Source organism: Heterocephalus glaber, unplaced genomic scaffold, assembly GCF_053883595.1.
Source record: "Heterocephalus glaber isolate CG9 unplaced genomic scaffold, H.glaber_assembly_v1.0 deba00001461, whole genome shotgun sequence".
NCBI lineage: Eukaryota > Metazoa > Chordata > Mammalia > Rodentia > Bathyergidae > Heterocephalus > Heterocephalus glaber.
Genome location: NW_028258308.1, coordinates 23,156,168 through 23,172,017, shown reverse-complemented (window position 1 = coordinate 23,172,017; position 15,850 = coordinate 23,156,168). Strand labels below are relative to the sequence as shown.

Here is a 15,850-nt window from a genome sequence, read left to right as displayed (position 1 = left end):
ATCTGAATTAGTGCTTGCAGGTTCTGGTGGATCAGGGAGATGGAACTTTCACTTTTGCTTTGAATCCTGCTGTCCTCCTTAAGGGCTGCTATTGTCTATGTGTCAAAGTATTTCCTGGAGTTAGAAGCCATCAGCCAGTTACTCCCCAAGGGGACATAATTTTTAAAAGGGTGATGTACCTTTTAGGTAACTGGTACTTTTATGTAAAGAGAAGTAATTTCTTTTTATGATTGTGTCAACATCCTATCACCTCTTGTCTCACTTATCTCTTGTTCTTAAGCTGCCCACTTAGTGCTCTGTTCTTAGTGTTTTAATCATTTACAGAGGGCTGCCTATGTGTCTGAGCTGGAGTGGGTAAGAGCTTACAAAGATGGTGTTTTGTTTTACTTCTGTGACTCAAAATACTTCAAAATTGGATGCCTGTTAAAAGCAAATTTGAGGAGCCAGTTCCAGCACCCGGAAGGAAGCTCCCCTGCTGCCATCCCAAACTCCTAGGGCAGACAAGGTGAGCTGTGTGGGTGCCAGAAGCACCCCCCCACCGGGGAAATGACACATAAACAAGCCTCAAAAACAGACTTCCGGATCACCTACAGCAACCCCAAAGGGAAACGAGATGGAACACTCTGATACTCAACCACCTGGACTCTCTGAACTGGAAACAAAAGAGAATCTGGGAAAAATGAAATCAGAAATAATTACTCAGATAACAGCAAAGATTTTGCTCATGGTGCAAGACATGATTAATAAATCTAGAGAGGACACAGATAAAAAAATAGAGGATCTGAGGAACATGATGGAATCCCAACATAGGAAACAAATGGAATCCATAAAACAGATACAAACAGATTTCCAAGAGATTAAAAACTCCATCGAAAGTCTGCGCAGCAGAATGAACCAATGTGAGGATAGAATTTCACATATAGAAGATAAGATTGCAATTAGTGAGGAGGAAAAGAAAAATTGCTTTAAAATTGTAAGGGACCATGAGAAATCAATCCAGCACCTGCTAGGCGATGCAAAGAAGAATAACATAAGACTGACTGGAGTCAATAAAGAAAGAAGAGAGAGTGCAAATGACATAAAAAAACTGTTCACAGAAGTGATGGGAGAAAACTTCTCAAGGAGGGGAAAAGAACTTGACATACAGATAAGTGAGGCATATAGGACTCCAGCTAGCCTTAATCAAAAAAAATCTACACATAGGCATATAATAGTTAGGATTCCAGAAATCCAACAGAAGAACAAAATTCTACAAGCAGTGAGAGAAAAGAAATAAATCACATACAAAGGAAAGCCCATCAGAATCACAGCAGACTTCTCAATGCAAACCCTCAAGGCAAGAAGAGCTTGGAGTGATGTATTTCAAGCCCTAAAGGAAAACAGCCTCCAACCCAGATTGATGTACCCTGCAAAACTATCTTTCAAAATGGATGGAGAAATAAGATGCTTTCATGATAAAGAGCACCTCAGGAACTTCATGAATACCAAACCAGCACTCCAAAAAATTTTAGACAATACCCTAGGAAAGGACAATGAGGATCACAACACCAGGAAACCCAGCAGAGTGAATCCATTGGGAGTGACAAATTAAATGCAAAGGTGGAGAATCCAACAAAAAGAAAAAGTCATGACAAGGCTTTTAAAACTTTTGACTTCATCTCCCTAATGAGTGCATAATTCAATCTTATTATTGTACTGATTTGTATTTTTCTGATTCTAGAATTGCACACCATTCCTTGTGCTATACTGGCTATTTATCATCTTCTTATGTCTACAGTTTAATTGGGTCGTCTATTAATGAACTCTAAGAATTCTTTACATATTCTGGTCATAGGTTATATGCGTTGGAAATATGGTCTGTTTAAGGACTACTTTTCATTTTAATGATGTCATTTAAAGTTCTAAATATTGATGGAATCTCATCAATTTTTTTCTTTTATACATCATGTTTTTTGTATCCTAGATAGTTCTTGCCTACCCTGAATTCAAAAATATTTTCCCTTATAATTTCTTCTTAAAGTTTTATAATTTTAGGCTTTCTTATTTAGGTTCATAGATCCCTTCAAGTTATTTTCATGTATGGAAAAAAAGGGTTGAGGTTAATTTTTTATATACAGATACCAGGTGTTCTAGTCCTGTTTGCTGAAGACACTATCTCTTCCTCAGCTCTTGAATTGAGTTTATATTCTATAAAATACTAATGTTAAATAATCTTTCAAAACTCAGTGGACCATATATGTGTGGTTCTATTTCTAGATTCTCTGTTTTATTCAAATGATCTATATGTCTTTCCTTACACCAACACTGCCTTGATTACTGTAGCTTTAGACAAAGTCTTAAAATTAGGTACTAAACGTCTTCCAACACTGTTTTTGTTTTTGGGTCCTTTGTACTCCTACATAACTTTTAACTTTCAATATCCAGTTCTTCATTTATAGCAAGTATACACAGACTTGAATTTTTATATATACCTTGTGTTTTCTAATCCTGCTAAATTAAAGTACAAGTTGTAGGGGCTCCTAGAGATTTCTTAGTATTTTCTCTGTAGATGATCATTTCATCTACATATAAAGATTTTGCTTCTGCCGTGCCAATCCTATCCTAGTTGTGTCATTTTATTGCCAGACTATTTTGGTTTAGATCTATGTTTCAAAGTCTAATGGACAGATGAAAAGTAGGCATATATGCCCTTGTTCCCCACTTTAGGGAGAAAGCGTTGTATCTTCTCCATTCATAGAAGGAGTTTTTGTTGGAAATATGGAGTACATGTCTTTGATCTGTTGAGAAGGTTCTGTTCTACTTCTACTATCCTGATAGATTTTACCATGAACAGCTGTGGAATTTAGTCCAATACTCTTTCTCCAACTAGTGACAGGATCATATGGCTTTCTCCTTTCCTCTGTTTAAATGATGACTTTTGGGGGTGGATCTTCCAATACTGAACCAACACTGCCATCCCTATAATAAAACCACTTTCTACATACTGCCAGATCTGACTTCTAAGAGTTTGTTTTGTTAAACAAATTTCTATCTATGTTCATACTTTTTTCTTCTGTTATCTTTATCCAGTTTTAGGATTAGCATAATGTTGAGTTCCTAAAATGAGGGGAGAAGTGTTCCTTCTTTTTTCTGCTTTAAATGTTTGATATAATTTATCAGTTAAAATGTTTATGAGCCTGCTGTTGTCATATAGGTAGGTTTTCAAGCTAGGAATATACTTTCTTTAATAGGTGCTATTCAAATTTTATATTTCCTCCAGAGTTAGTTTCATCAATTTGTCTTCTTAGTTACTTCTTAGAAGTTGTCAAATTTATTTCAAGAAAGATTTTTTTAATATGCTTTCTATATCCTTTAAAATTCTGTAAAATCTGTGGTAATGTCTCCTAGATCTTAATATTGTAATTTAAAAAATATATAACTGATATTGTGTAACAGAAAGAAAAGTCTAAAAGAGCAGGGGAATTGGGAGGGGTGGGGAAGGGAAAAAAGGGAAAGGAAAAAATATGAGAAGAGGAAAAAAATGGAAACAATGTCTTTGCAAATAGGGAAGGGTGGAGGGGGTGAAGGGAGGGCAAGGGAAGGGGAAAAAAAATAAGAACCAAGGTACTGATGTAATGGTACAAGATCCCAATGATGAATGTAACTGTATTTTATAGTTAAAATGTACCAATGAAGTTAATGGGGAAAAAAATAAAAAATAAAAATAAAAGCTTATCATCATACATTCAAAAAATATAATAATAAAAAAAAGCAAATTTGAAGAAGCCAATTTGAGATTTCCTGAATCAGATCTCATGAGTTCCCTAGAAACTTCACTTTTACCAAAAACCCAGATGCTGTTTTTGCACATTAAAGTTTAAGAGACCAACCTACTCATTGTCTTCTATTCTGAATTCTCACTGCTGGAAACTGCCTCAAGTCGTTCACGTGTCTCTTTATAGATACAAGAAGGAAGGAAGGAAGGAAGGGTGAATTTGCAGAGTAATTCACATGCCTCAACCTGGTAGATCTGTACCATTAAGTATACTGTTTTAGTTTTACTTTATGTATCCAACAAATGATCATAAAAATTTTGTATATCAGAGTATGTAGTTCTTCCAGGTCTCATTAAAGCACATTTATATGTATTCATCAGAGTTATTCTCAGTTTGACTGTAGCATCTGTTATGGGTTGTATCTAGATGTCCTCCCAAAGCCTCATGTGGTCATAGCTGGGGCTTTTTGGAGGTGGCTGGATCTTGAGTGTGTGCAACTGGGATCAAAGCTGTGATGCTGGAATTTATTCATGGAGCAATGATAGGATTAAGGTTGCCCCACCCTGGGTGTGAGTGCTACCCATCCTATGAGAGGGTAGCCTGGGTAAGATATAAAGGACAGAAAGAGAGTTGCTGCTTGTTGCTTATTGCTTGCTGCTGCTGCTTGTCTTCTGTTGCTTCCTGTCTGCTCTGTGATGCCCCTATGCCATGCTGCCCTAGCTCTGAGCTAGCCATTTATGGACTGAAACCTCTATCTACAAACAGTGAGCAAAAATAAACTTTTCCTTCTCTAACTTTGAGTGTTGGGTTTTTTTGTCTCAGCAACGAGAAAATAACTAAAACAGTATCCCTTATGCTTTTTCACCTGTTTCTTGGTGCCAACTAATAGTCCATATGAGGAAATGATTGCCACAGTGTTGAGAATAAAATACATTTATATCTTTTTTGATGGAGGGGGGCTGTACTGTAGTCTGCATCATTCTGATAGCCTTGTGCATTTATTGGCAATATATTTTCTACTGATGTCCTGAGTTATTTTTTTTAATGCTGTTTTCTCTTAACATTTCCTAGTCACCCCACTGACCTGAAGTTGCTTTCAATTAATTCTAATGCCACTGTTGTTTGTAGTTGTCACCTTGTTCTCTATATGGCAGTTACTTCCATCTCCTTCTATTATTTATCCTTGATATGTGGCCTAGCCATTGAGGTGTCCCTGACTGTGAACTAGAAGAGTTAGAATACTACAGTGGACACTTTTGGCAATCTGATGAAGTCTCATTTTAGAAAAGCATTTTAAAAAGCATACATATGGTTAGAAAGAAAACCAATTATGTTTATTTATTAAAATATTTTTAAGAATGTTACAATACAGAAATATATGTGCTTCTTTACTAATACATTAAGTAACAAGAAGCAGCTGCATGTTTGACGGTGATTATAAATTTGAAGAGCTGCTGATCATAAATAACATTTTGTGATAACTGTAAAAACTACTGCAATCACAAGTACTGATAATAATTCTGTGGTTTATATTTTACATTCATGATTGAAGGAAGCATTATAAATTTCAGTTGGAGATTATAGAAAATAAAGAAATATTTTCCCATTTAGGTTCATGCTCACCCCATGAATTTTACCAGGGAACACAGTCCCTGAGATGTAGAATTAATTGCCAACATCACATTGTTCTTGACCAAATGGATTCACTCTTGGATCCTCTTAACTCATTTCTCTTTTTGCTACACTCCACTATATCTGTTTACTGAATCATAAGATTGAATGGGCTCTATTGATGATTCTCTCTCATGATTATCCCATAGTTTAATCTTCTCTGTGTTACATTTGATGCCAGCTATTCTGTACAATTCACTTTCTCTGAGGTACTTTAATTTTGTTTGAGTATTAATGCTGTGTGGGTACCATATTCAGTGTTTTTTCTCCTACGATGGAAGCTTCTCTAATATTTTTTATTGTTATCAATAAATATTTTTTATTGTTATACATCATGTTCTTACTTAGAGAGAAATAAGCAGAACCATTGCAAAAATCACAGCAAAAATGATGAGCATTCTTCTTTCAGGCAGTGTGGACCTGAGTGAACTGGACTGAGCCTTAACTTTGATCAAAATATGAAACCTGGAAAGGAACCAGAAGGGATTAGCCATGTTAATAATGATGTATAAGAATGCAATTGTCTTGTGTTGTCTGAGTGACTGAGGAAAAGTAGAGCATGCTTTGAATTATGGATCTCAGTCTCAGAGTCTCTACTTAGTTAATTTTTTTTCTTTTGGAAGCAGATGAAATTATGAGTGACTATTCTATATCATCAAGCTTTATGTGCTTAGGTTTCTCCCAGTTACTTCACTGCTATTGGAATATTTTTCAGCATGGAATAAAAAATGGTACTGTATTTTAGATATTGTGTTGTTATTTAAATTTTCTTACTTATAATGTTATCAACTAGACTATAAATGTTTTGAGGTTAGAGCTATACAATTTTTTGTTTCTTTTCATCTTTTGTCACTTTTATACTGGATATTTTTCTAGAAGTATGAATACACAGGTTAATAGAAAGAGCATCAACTTTCTACCCAGACAGACCAGAATGGAAATTCCACCTCTACTTATTTTCACCAAGTTTTAGCCTAACTAGCTATGCTGCAGTTTCCTTACCACGTAATACCTATTTAGCAAAATTCTTTAGTGGTGACATTGTGCAGAATGTAGTCAAGAAAGTACCTGGCACATAGCAAGTGGTTAAAAAGACACCTATTGTTATTACTACAACTATGATTCAATAAATATTTGCTTTATTTGATGCTTTTACTAGCTAATGTCCAGGGAGCTTCTCTTGTATTATAGCAGTGTTAGAAAACTGGAGATAAGTAAGGTGAAAGCTCATGGAATACAGCACCATTGAGCTCACCCACACATTTTAGCAATTGTTTATTGCAGACATGTCATGTCTATTTGTCTTCTTCCTTCTCAAAGAATTGATCCCATCCAACATGAGCCATGTTTTCACTTCAGTTTTTTACAGTCCTATTTACTAAGTCAGTGAAACTGTTTATACTGCTTTCAAAGAGCCAAGAAGAGAAACTATTTGGACAGAGAAAGAATTATGTTGGGGTTTTAGGGAGCTAATACATAACACTCAACTTTTCCTCTATCTTGAGTTTAGAAAATACTGACAGAGGACCCAGAAGACAGATGATGGAGACCAAAATTTTAAAATATATGTCATATGTTTTAAAATTCTAATCATGTTGGAGAAGCTGACTTTAGTTTTGTGGTCCAGTACTTTCTCTAAACTTATGATCATGATTCCCTAAACAAAACAAAACACAAAACTGGAAGCTATCTACTAGCACATGCAGACAGAGTCTGCACTGATAAGCTAGTCTCGTGATGGATAAAATGGCATCTTCTCTCTAGGCTCAGACATCTGAAAAGAGAAAGTTGCTCTGTTAAACATGCTCAGATTTTCCTCTGGCTCTGTCTCTCCTTCTCTCAGTGGGAGGATTAAATGAGAGAGGCAGGAAAGGACTATGGATTCCTCCAGCTGAGAGGCCCTCAAAATATGTTCTTCAGGCCAGGAGCATCAGCTTCACCTGAGAAGTTGTCTGAGGGCTCATGTGCCCTCAGACCTTCTGACTCATGTGCCTTCTGACTCATGTGCCAGCCCAGTGATTTGTGTTTTTGCAAGCCTTCCAGGCCACACTGATGCAAGCTTAAATTGAATACTAGTGTTTTGATTTACTGGTCCTTAAACTAAGTTGTGTATTAGCGTTTTTTGAGAAAGTTTTAAAAATTATTCATGTTTTGGGCCCACAGGCAGAACAACTTTGTAAATTAGGATTCCTTCAGGTAGGGCTTTGGGGATTCGTATGTTTTAAAATCTCTGCAAATGAAGCTGATGTGCAGACAGGACCCAGGCCCAGATCTCTGGCTCAAGCCATGTGCCATGGTTTGGAAGTATTCCTAAGGTGTGTGTGTTTTAACTTGGTCCTCAGCTGATAACTCTGTTTGGAAGTGGTGGAACCTTTAAGAGGTGGGGCCTAGTTAGAGGAAGTTAGGTCACTGGGGCCATGTCTTGGAAGAGGACATTCAGGCCTGGGCCTCTTCCTTTCTTGGTTTTCCATCCACCATGAGGTGAGCAGCTCCTCTGCCATAGGCTCCTGATATGATGTTCTGCTTCATCATAGACCCAAAAGCAATGGAGTCAATTGACCATGGACTGAAACCTCTGAAGCAGTGAACCAAAATAAACTTTCTCTCTTGTTAAGTGTATTTTTTCACAGCAACAGAAAGCTGTTTAAAGTAGGGGTCCTGGGAAATAGCACAGAGAACTAACTGTGGCTGTGATTTCCAACTCTCACTCTGGGTACTTGGGTTTCTTCTTTCCTTCCACCTTAGTACCTTGCACTGTGATTGTTATGAAGTTGCCAGAGATGCTGTCTTGGCCTCCTCATGGAATTTGACTAAGAGCCTTGTGGGGTGGTGAGTCCCTCAAGCAAAGACACTCAAATACCACTACTGACGCCTCTAAACTTAACACTTAAGAGTAGATTGCATTGTTTCAAGACCTCACAAAATCTAAAGTAGGCAGATACTACCTAATATATTTTAAAGTGATGTTTCTTACATCTTTGAAAGGAATTCAACTTGAGACTTTCTTTGTTGACACTAGATTATGCTTCAGAGGACCAGTAAAAAAGCAGAAGAGTAGCAGAAACCTCTAACTTTGTAGAATGGATGAATATATGGAAAAGAAAAGTTTTCATTGGAGATAGTTTTTGTTGGAAATACACAAAAGAGGCCTCCTGAGGGTAATGCGGCAGACTTTAGAGTGGTTTCTGTCTTATGCATTGTTGTATGCATGTTAAATTCATAAGTACTTTCTCCCCTACAAAAAAGTGTTAGGAATCTATTTAATACATTATTCCACATAGAATGATTAGGAAGTGAGATTATGTGAGCCTGTAACTCTCAACATTCTTCTGGAGACCCACAAGACAAATGGCACTTGTCTCTGTGGGGCAGTGTCTAGCATACCACAGTCCAATAGAAATATGTAAGCTACAAATATGAGCCTTTATGTAATTCAGGATTTTCCGATAGACACATTTTTAAAAAGTAAAAAGCACATGTGCAATTAATTTCAGCAATGTATTTTATGATATAAATATATCAAATATTTTTGCTTCAACATGTAATCATTATAAAAGTTTATACTGAAACTAGTATATTTTATTTTTATTTTTGATACCAAAATTTCAAAACACAGTGTGCGTTTTACTATTACGACATATTTCAGTCTAGACCAGCCACATTTCAGAGCACTTGCTAAGCCTCTGTGGCTTAGTGATTACTAGCATGTTGGACAGAGAGTTCTGTACTATTGTTTTTTCTGTAATGCTAGAGCTTGTATGAAGGGCTTTGTATATGTCAGGCAAATTCTCTACTACTGAACTATACCCTCAGCCCTGGACCAGGAGTTTTAGTTCAGCTCCAAATTTGCTTCTGACCTTTCTTTTAACTTGCCGCTCTAGCAATTGAAAACAATTCAAACTTGATTTTGAACAGTAGCTTGTTTTCCCTTGATAGTCTTTATTTGGAACTAAAAGAATACCATCAGTATTTGCTTTAATTGGCATTAAGGGAATCAGTTTTGAAAAATCCTATTTCTCTTTTGTGCTTTTCATTTATTTGAAAAAATCACTTTGTCTATCACAGTAAGTCAGGCCGTGTCTTTTCAAAAATAAACCTTATAGCCTCCAGCTAGACAAAGTTGAGATTGCTTGAAAATGCTAACTAGAATGTTTCTAGTTAGCATGGTATTTGAATTCATCTAAATATTGATGAGCAGTAGTCCAGGAAATCTACAGACAAGGGCTGGAATGACATCCAATTGTGCAAATAAAATAGGTTGTGAGTGGATGATTTTTACCAGGGTTTCTAGGACTTAGCCTAGAGTTCTTTATCTTTGTTCCACAGGATTTCAAATACTGAACAAGTGACCATTCACTGTCAGAAAGATAGCATGGCATTAATTGGAAAAAGGAATTACCAAAGGAAAGAATACAGATATCAATATGTTGTTTGGTATATTAGAGCAATAATGGCTCAATAATTATTTGTTGATTGATTAATGTAATATTGGCTCAAGAAGAAATAAACAAATACATGGGTATCATGAAGAACTAATGTTGAAGTCAGGGACACCCTGCTGGTATGCTTTGTTTAAATTTTTATATTCCTTTTGAAAATTGATGATGATCTTGGACTTTCTCAAGGGTTGGGGGAATGAGCTACTTTCCATATTTTATGCACTCTAAACTATATAGTTTTTTCCCTTCACATTTTAGTTTTTCTTAAAGTAAGATGCATCCTGTAACTAATTATAGTTTAATATTAATTACAGATTTTTTCCCTATGTTTCATAAAATAATTGTGTATTTCCTGTCTGTGGAGTACTAAGTCATATGAAGTGCAATTACATCGAACACTTGTTATATGACAGAATCTGTGTGAGACTCTATCCTAGGCACTTTTGAGAAATCTCACTTAATCTTCATGATAGGTCCATTATATAGATGAAAAAATGGAGGCAGGAAAAGTGAAATAACTTATTTTTCACCCATTAAAAGCTGTGCAGTTCAAATGTTTAATGGGAAATTCCATATGTTGAATGTCTTCAGACGTTTGTGCTCACCTGCTTTTCTATACTTGAGCTATATTCTTTTTATGTCCCAAACATCTTTTTACCCCTACTTCAGGAAGTTATTACTATATATCCAAATTAATAGCTCATTGTAAATGTTTCCACTGCACCCTGTTCCTATTTCTAAGTTGTATTTCTAATTTTTGTTTCTTGTCCACCCCACTAGAGCATGCAAACTCTTGTACATTTAACACCTTGGAGAAGGTTTCTAATAGAGGAGACCTTCACAATATATTTGTCCACCAATTTAAAGTTATTGCAGCAATAGCTGGCTGTTCTGATTCCTCCATGACCTTTTAAAGTCTCTTCCACTTGATCTTTGAGTTTCTAAGTATTTTTTGTCTTTACTTCTATTTAGTTACTGTTTGAGGTTGTTGTTGAAATCCTGTTATACTTTTGCTCCTTTTTATTCTGGCAATTTCTCTGTAAAGACCTTGGGTATTTCCATACTTTCCTCAAAGCATTCCCTTTGTTGTTATATAATACACAAATTATTTTTCAAAGGCTTTATGGGATTTCTTGATAAAATCAAAGACATATTTAACTATATGACTTTATATTAGTTTTTGTTTGTTTGTTTGTTTGTTTGAGGCAGTGTCTCCCTTTTTAGTTCAGGCTGGCCCTGAACTAACTATGTAGCCCAGGCTGGCCTTGAACTTGTGGTGATCCTCCTGCCTCAGCATCCAGAGTACTGGGACTACAGGAATGAGACACCACACCCGGCTATATCAGGTTTTCTTTAAGATTCATTTTCAGCTTCTCAGAAGAAAAGTGAAGCATTTTGAAGCTATCAAAACATAGATAATTCTAAAGTAAGCTTACATTTCTAAAAGTAACATTTAAATAATAAGTTGTGGGTTTTTTTTCCAAAAACAATGAGAAAATGGAACCTGCAGCTAAAGATAAGAATTGGTTCCTTAGAAATAGAAGCTTATAAAAGATGATGAAAAAATAGGATGGTAGACTAGATGCTAAAAACATTTCAGGATGGCATTTAAGACTAAGTCAAACATTGATTCTCTGAGGACCTTGAATAAAAAATAGCTTCTGATTTTTGATTCTTATTTCAAAGCTCATTGACTCAGGGAAGAACCATCAAGAGTCACATGGAAAATTGCTTAATTATTGAGACAAGTGCAAAAGTTTTCATTTGTTCTAATTCTTAAAAGATTAGGACTCTGAAACATAATTCAGGAAACACAACATCTACATTTAAGTTTGATATTATATAGAGTAGTGAAAAGAATGAAGGAAAGAAAAGAGGGAAAAGGGCAAAAGAAACAGAACAAAAGAGAAAAGGAGAGAAAAAAAGAAAAGAAGTGAAAACAGCTGGATAGAGAAAGGCACAAAGAGGAGAGGAAAAGAAAAGTAGAAGAGAGGTCACAGAAGAGGTTCAGGTTGGGAGGTAACACTGTGGTGTGGGGAGAGGGCCTGGACAACTTGGCCTGGACAACTTGTCCTGACCTTTCGTCCATCGCACTGCTCCCAGGACACTTGAGATGATGGCTGTTTGGCATCTACTCTGAGATATTTCACTGCTCTTCATTCTTTAACTCAGAGATGCAGCACTGAATGGGATGTCATAATAATTCCAGAGGATAAATCACTCCAGGAACAGCAGTTTTTGTGGTGACAGCAATATTAATTTGAGGTCTGAATTATATCAAAGGGTTAGGTCTCTAATATGTACTAAAGGTTTCCTACTCTGACTTAAAGACTGGAGCTGGAATTTATTGGTCATTTGAAAAAGAAAGCATCTATAATATTCAATACATAGCTGAACAGGAAAGAAAGAAATGACAGTCCCATAGGCTGCTGCCAGTAAAATGCTGAGTGAACATTGACAGAATTAATGTGCCTTAAAAAGTGACCAGTACACCGTTCACCATTTTGAGGATCTGAGTTAAACAGGGGATATTTCAGTGGTGTGACTGCTGGTTGTGATACTTGAGCTATGTATGGTTCAGTGCTAAGTCACTGTCCTTGCAGATTATTCTAGCAGCACACTTTGGAGTGGCAGGCTGAATCTAACCCATCTATCATGCTGCTGGGACCAATTTTCCTTTCTGATTTCCTTGACCAACTTTGAGTTCCCTGAAGGAAACTGAAATTTGCTATTCTTGGGAGATTATTAGAGGTTGTTGATCAATCTGTTTATCCCTGAGATACCTGATTCATGTGCTTGAAATTTTCTATTTCCTGGACCTCACGATTTGGTAGAATACGATCAAAGTAACAAAGGTGAGGAGATATGTACAGTGATCACTTTTATTGCTCCTGTGTTTATTTTTATAAAGATTAGATAAATAAATATTCAAGGCATATGGTTTAGGTTCTATTTGAATACTTTTTGTGTATTGTTCTTCCACTAATCACGGTGTTGTGGAAATGGGCCTTTGGAGTTGCCTCCAGCAAGAAGGTGAGCCCAAGCAAAGCCTGTTCACAGGATCAGTGCTAGGAAGCAACAGAGTTATGCTCTTAAATGTTGACTATCTGAATTCAAGGCTGGTATTTTAAAGCAAGTTAACATTTTGCTTCTTTATTCATTAATATGCTTCTTTTGGAAACAGATTTTGATGCTCTGAAAAGGAAGTAATGCATGTGAAGGATTTAAAATAATGACTAGCACAATATGGACAATAGATATATAATCATTTTCCTTCCAATAATTGTGCCGATATTTTCCCATAGTATGGCTTACAGCTTATGAGTCCATTTCAATTTCATTCGTTCACAGTCCAATAAATTTTCTTATCTAATTTCCAACTCCACTGATTAAAGTTAGAAAATTAGACAGAAAACAGTTCTATTAAAGAAAAGAACAGTGGTAACTGTGAGAACTGATAACTAAAAGCCTGAAAACAATAAAATTTGGCACATGAACTGAAACATAAAACCAAACCACCATCTAGTTTAGGAGTAAAATAAAATCATTAATTCAATAAGCCTTGCAAAGCACATTGTCATAATGATTGTTGATAATGATAATGATCATCTAAAACATTTCTTGCCATGTGGTCTGCTGACAATGAATTAATTGTGCTTTTATATCTTGGAAAACATCTTTATCTTCATTTTTTGGAAGACATTTTTCACTGACAGAGAAATCTAGATAACATTTTTCAATATTTCAAAGATTTTTGCGTCACTGTCTTCTCATTTGCATCATTTCCAATGAGAGATATATTATCATCCTTATCTTTGTTCCTCTGTGTGAATATGACTTCTCATCCCACAGTCTCTGGGTGCTTTATTGATTTTATTTTTATCATTGGTTTGAATAGATTTGTTATGATGTATCTTGGTATAGTTTTTAATCATTGCTCTTCTGCTTGGGGTTTGTTGAGCTCCTGGGACCTGTGGGTTTAATTTTTTTTTTTCTGTTGTAATCCTTGGGGACTTTTATTACTGTATATTGGACTACCTGAAGTAGGCCGCAGCTCACTAACTCTCTGTTCCTTTTTAAAAATGATTACAGCATTTCTGTCTCTGCGATGTATCATGCATAGTTTCTATTGCCATTATTTCAAATTTACTAAGTTTTTCTTCTGCAGTGTCTGGGCTGCTGTTATTTCTATCATGAGTATATTGTGTTGTGCTGGGGATGGAACTCAGGGCCTCACTCCTGCTAAGTCAGTAAGGTACCACTGAGCTACATTCCTAGGCCATTGTGTATTGTTTTAGCTTCCTAAAACTTTAATTTTTATTCCAAAAAGCTAAATTTGGGCCTTTCTTGTTAGCTTTGCTGCCTTTACTTAAATTTTTGAATATGTAGTATACAGTCATAATAACTTTAAATGAGCTTTTCTGATAATTCCAACATCTATGTAAATTTTGGGTCAGTTTGAGCTGATTGATTTTTCTATTCATTATGAGATGTGTTTTCCTGCTTTTTTGCATGCTTGGTGATTTTTGGTTGAATGCCAGATATTATAAATTTTATCATTTAGGTTACTGTATAATTCTGCATTTTATTAAATATTCTTGATTTTGTCCTGGCACATAATTGCATTAGTTAGAAACAGTTTGTTTCTTCAGATCTTCCCTTTAAGTTTGTTAGATAAAAATACAATAACATTTAATCTAGGGCTAATTATTCCCTAATGCTGAGTCAAGATCCTTCTGAGTTCTCTGTTCAGTACTTTGTGAATACTGAGTTTTCTATTGTGGCTTATAGAAAAAGAGACAATTCTCATCTCCATGCAAGTGCTGGCTATTGTTTCCTCTAATTTATTTGGGTGATTCTTTTTTTCTTATCTCAAGTAATTTACTTATGCAAATGTTTTGATCAGCATTTTGCCAAATACTCTACGGGTATATGATGCTTCACCTTATGATTCAATTTGCCTGGTCCACAGGATGCCCAGACATTTGGCCAAACACTAATCTGGGAGAGTGTTTCTAGATAAAATTAACATTTGAGCTAGTGGGCCAATTAAAGCAGATTGTCCTTCTTAATGTGGATCAATTTATGAACTGAATAAAATAATAAGCCTAAGAGGGAACTCATCCTACCTGAGTGCTGGAGCTGGGACACTGGAGCTTTCTGGCCTTTGGACTTCAGCTGCTCATCTTGGATGTTAACTCTGGTAGATTTCAGATCACATAATAACTCTCCCAAGTCTCCAGCTTGCTGAGTGCATATATTTGGACTTTTCAGCCTCCATATTCACATGAGCCAATTCCTTATAATAATCCTACCATTCCCTCTCTCTCTCTCTCTCTCTCTCTCTCTCTCACACACACACACACACACACTCACTCACACAACTTACTGGTTTTGTTTTTCTGGAAATCCCTATGTAACACAGGGGAGTTCTTTCTATGATTCTCCTCTCCAGACATTGCTGTCTTTCCAGACTTTCAGGTTCACATCTTACCTCACAGAGACTACTGAAATCTACCTACATTCCACCATTATTGCATCACACCCTGAAAAGTTTTCACACCAGTAAGCTGGGAAATTATAGGACTCACTGTTTATTATTTCTCAGGGCTTACTATACTTTCTTGACTGGTTCAGCAACTTAAAAATTATTTCATGTATTACTTGGGGTGGGGGAATGTAGTTGTTTCAGATGGAAGAGTAAACTTATTTCACCTTGGCTTGAATTATAAAATGTTTGATCAGTGCTCTAAATTACACTTAGGGGTCATAAAAAGTTTAAAATAGTTTCTATCAAATATAATATTTATAAAGTTAAGACTATGTATTTTAGAAAGGATTTTCATCTTTGTTCAAAGGAAAAATTAAAGTTAGCACACAGAATGTTAAAACCTCAAATACTAGGAAGTCTTTGGCCTATAGGATAATTTATTCTTAAAAGGTTTTTGAGATAGATATTGATTATGGTAATAACAGTTGTGTTAT

At 35.8% G+C, this 15,850-nt stretch overlaps 1 long non-coding RNA gene across 1 annotated transcript; it reads right to left on the bottom strand.

Annotated features, from left to right (window-relative positions):
* Window positions 1–5,796: 5,796 nt before the first annotated feature.
* LOC110350807 (uncharacterized) lies at window positions 5,797–15,346 on the bottom strand. Its single transcript, XR_002397694.2, has 3 exons — window positions 15,255–15,346; window positions 14,995–15,112; window positions 5,797–5,891 (listed from the first exon to the last, which is right to left on the bottom strand). It is a non-coding gene; the product is annotated as an uncharacterized LOC110350807 (long non-coding RNA).
* Between the last annotated feature and the right edge of the window lie 504 nt (window positions 15,347–15,850).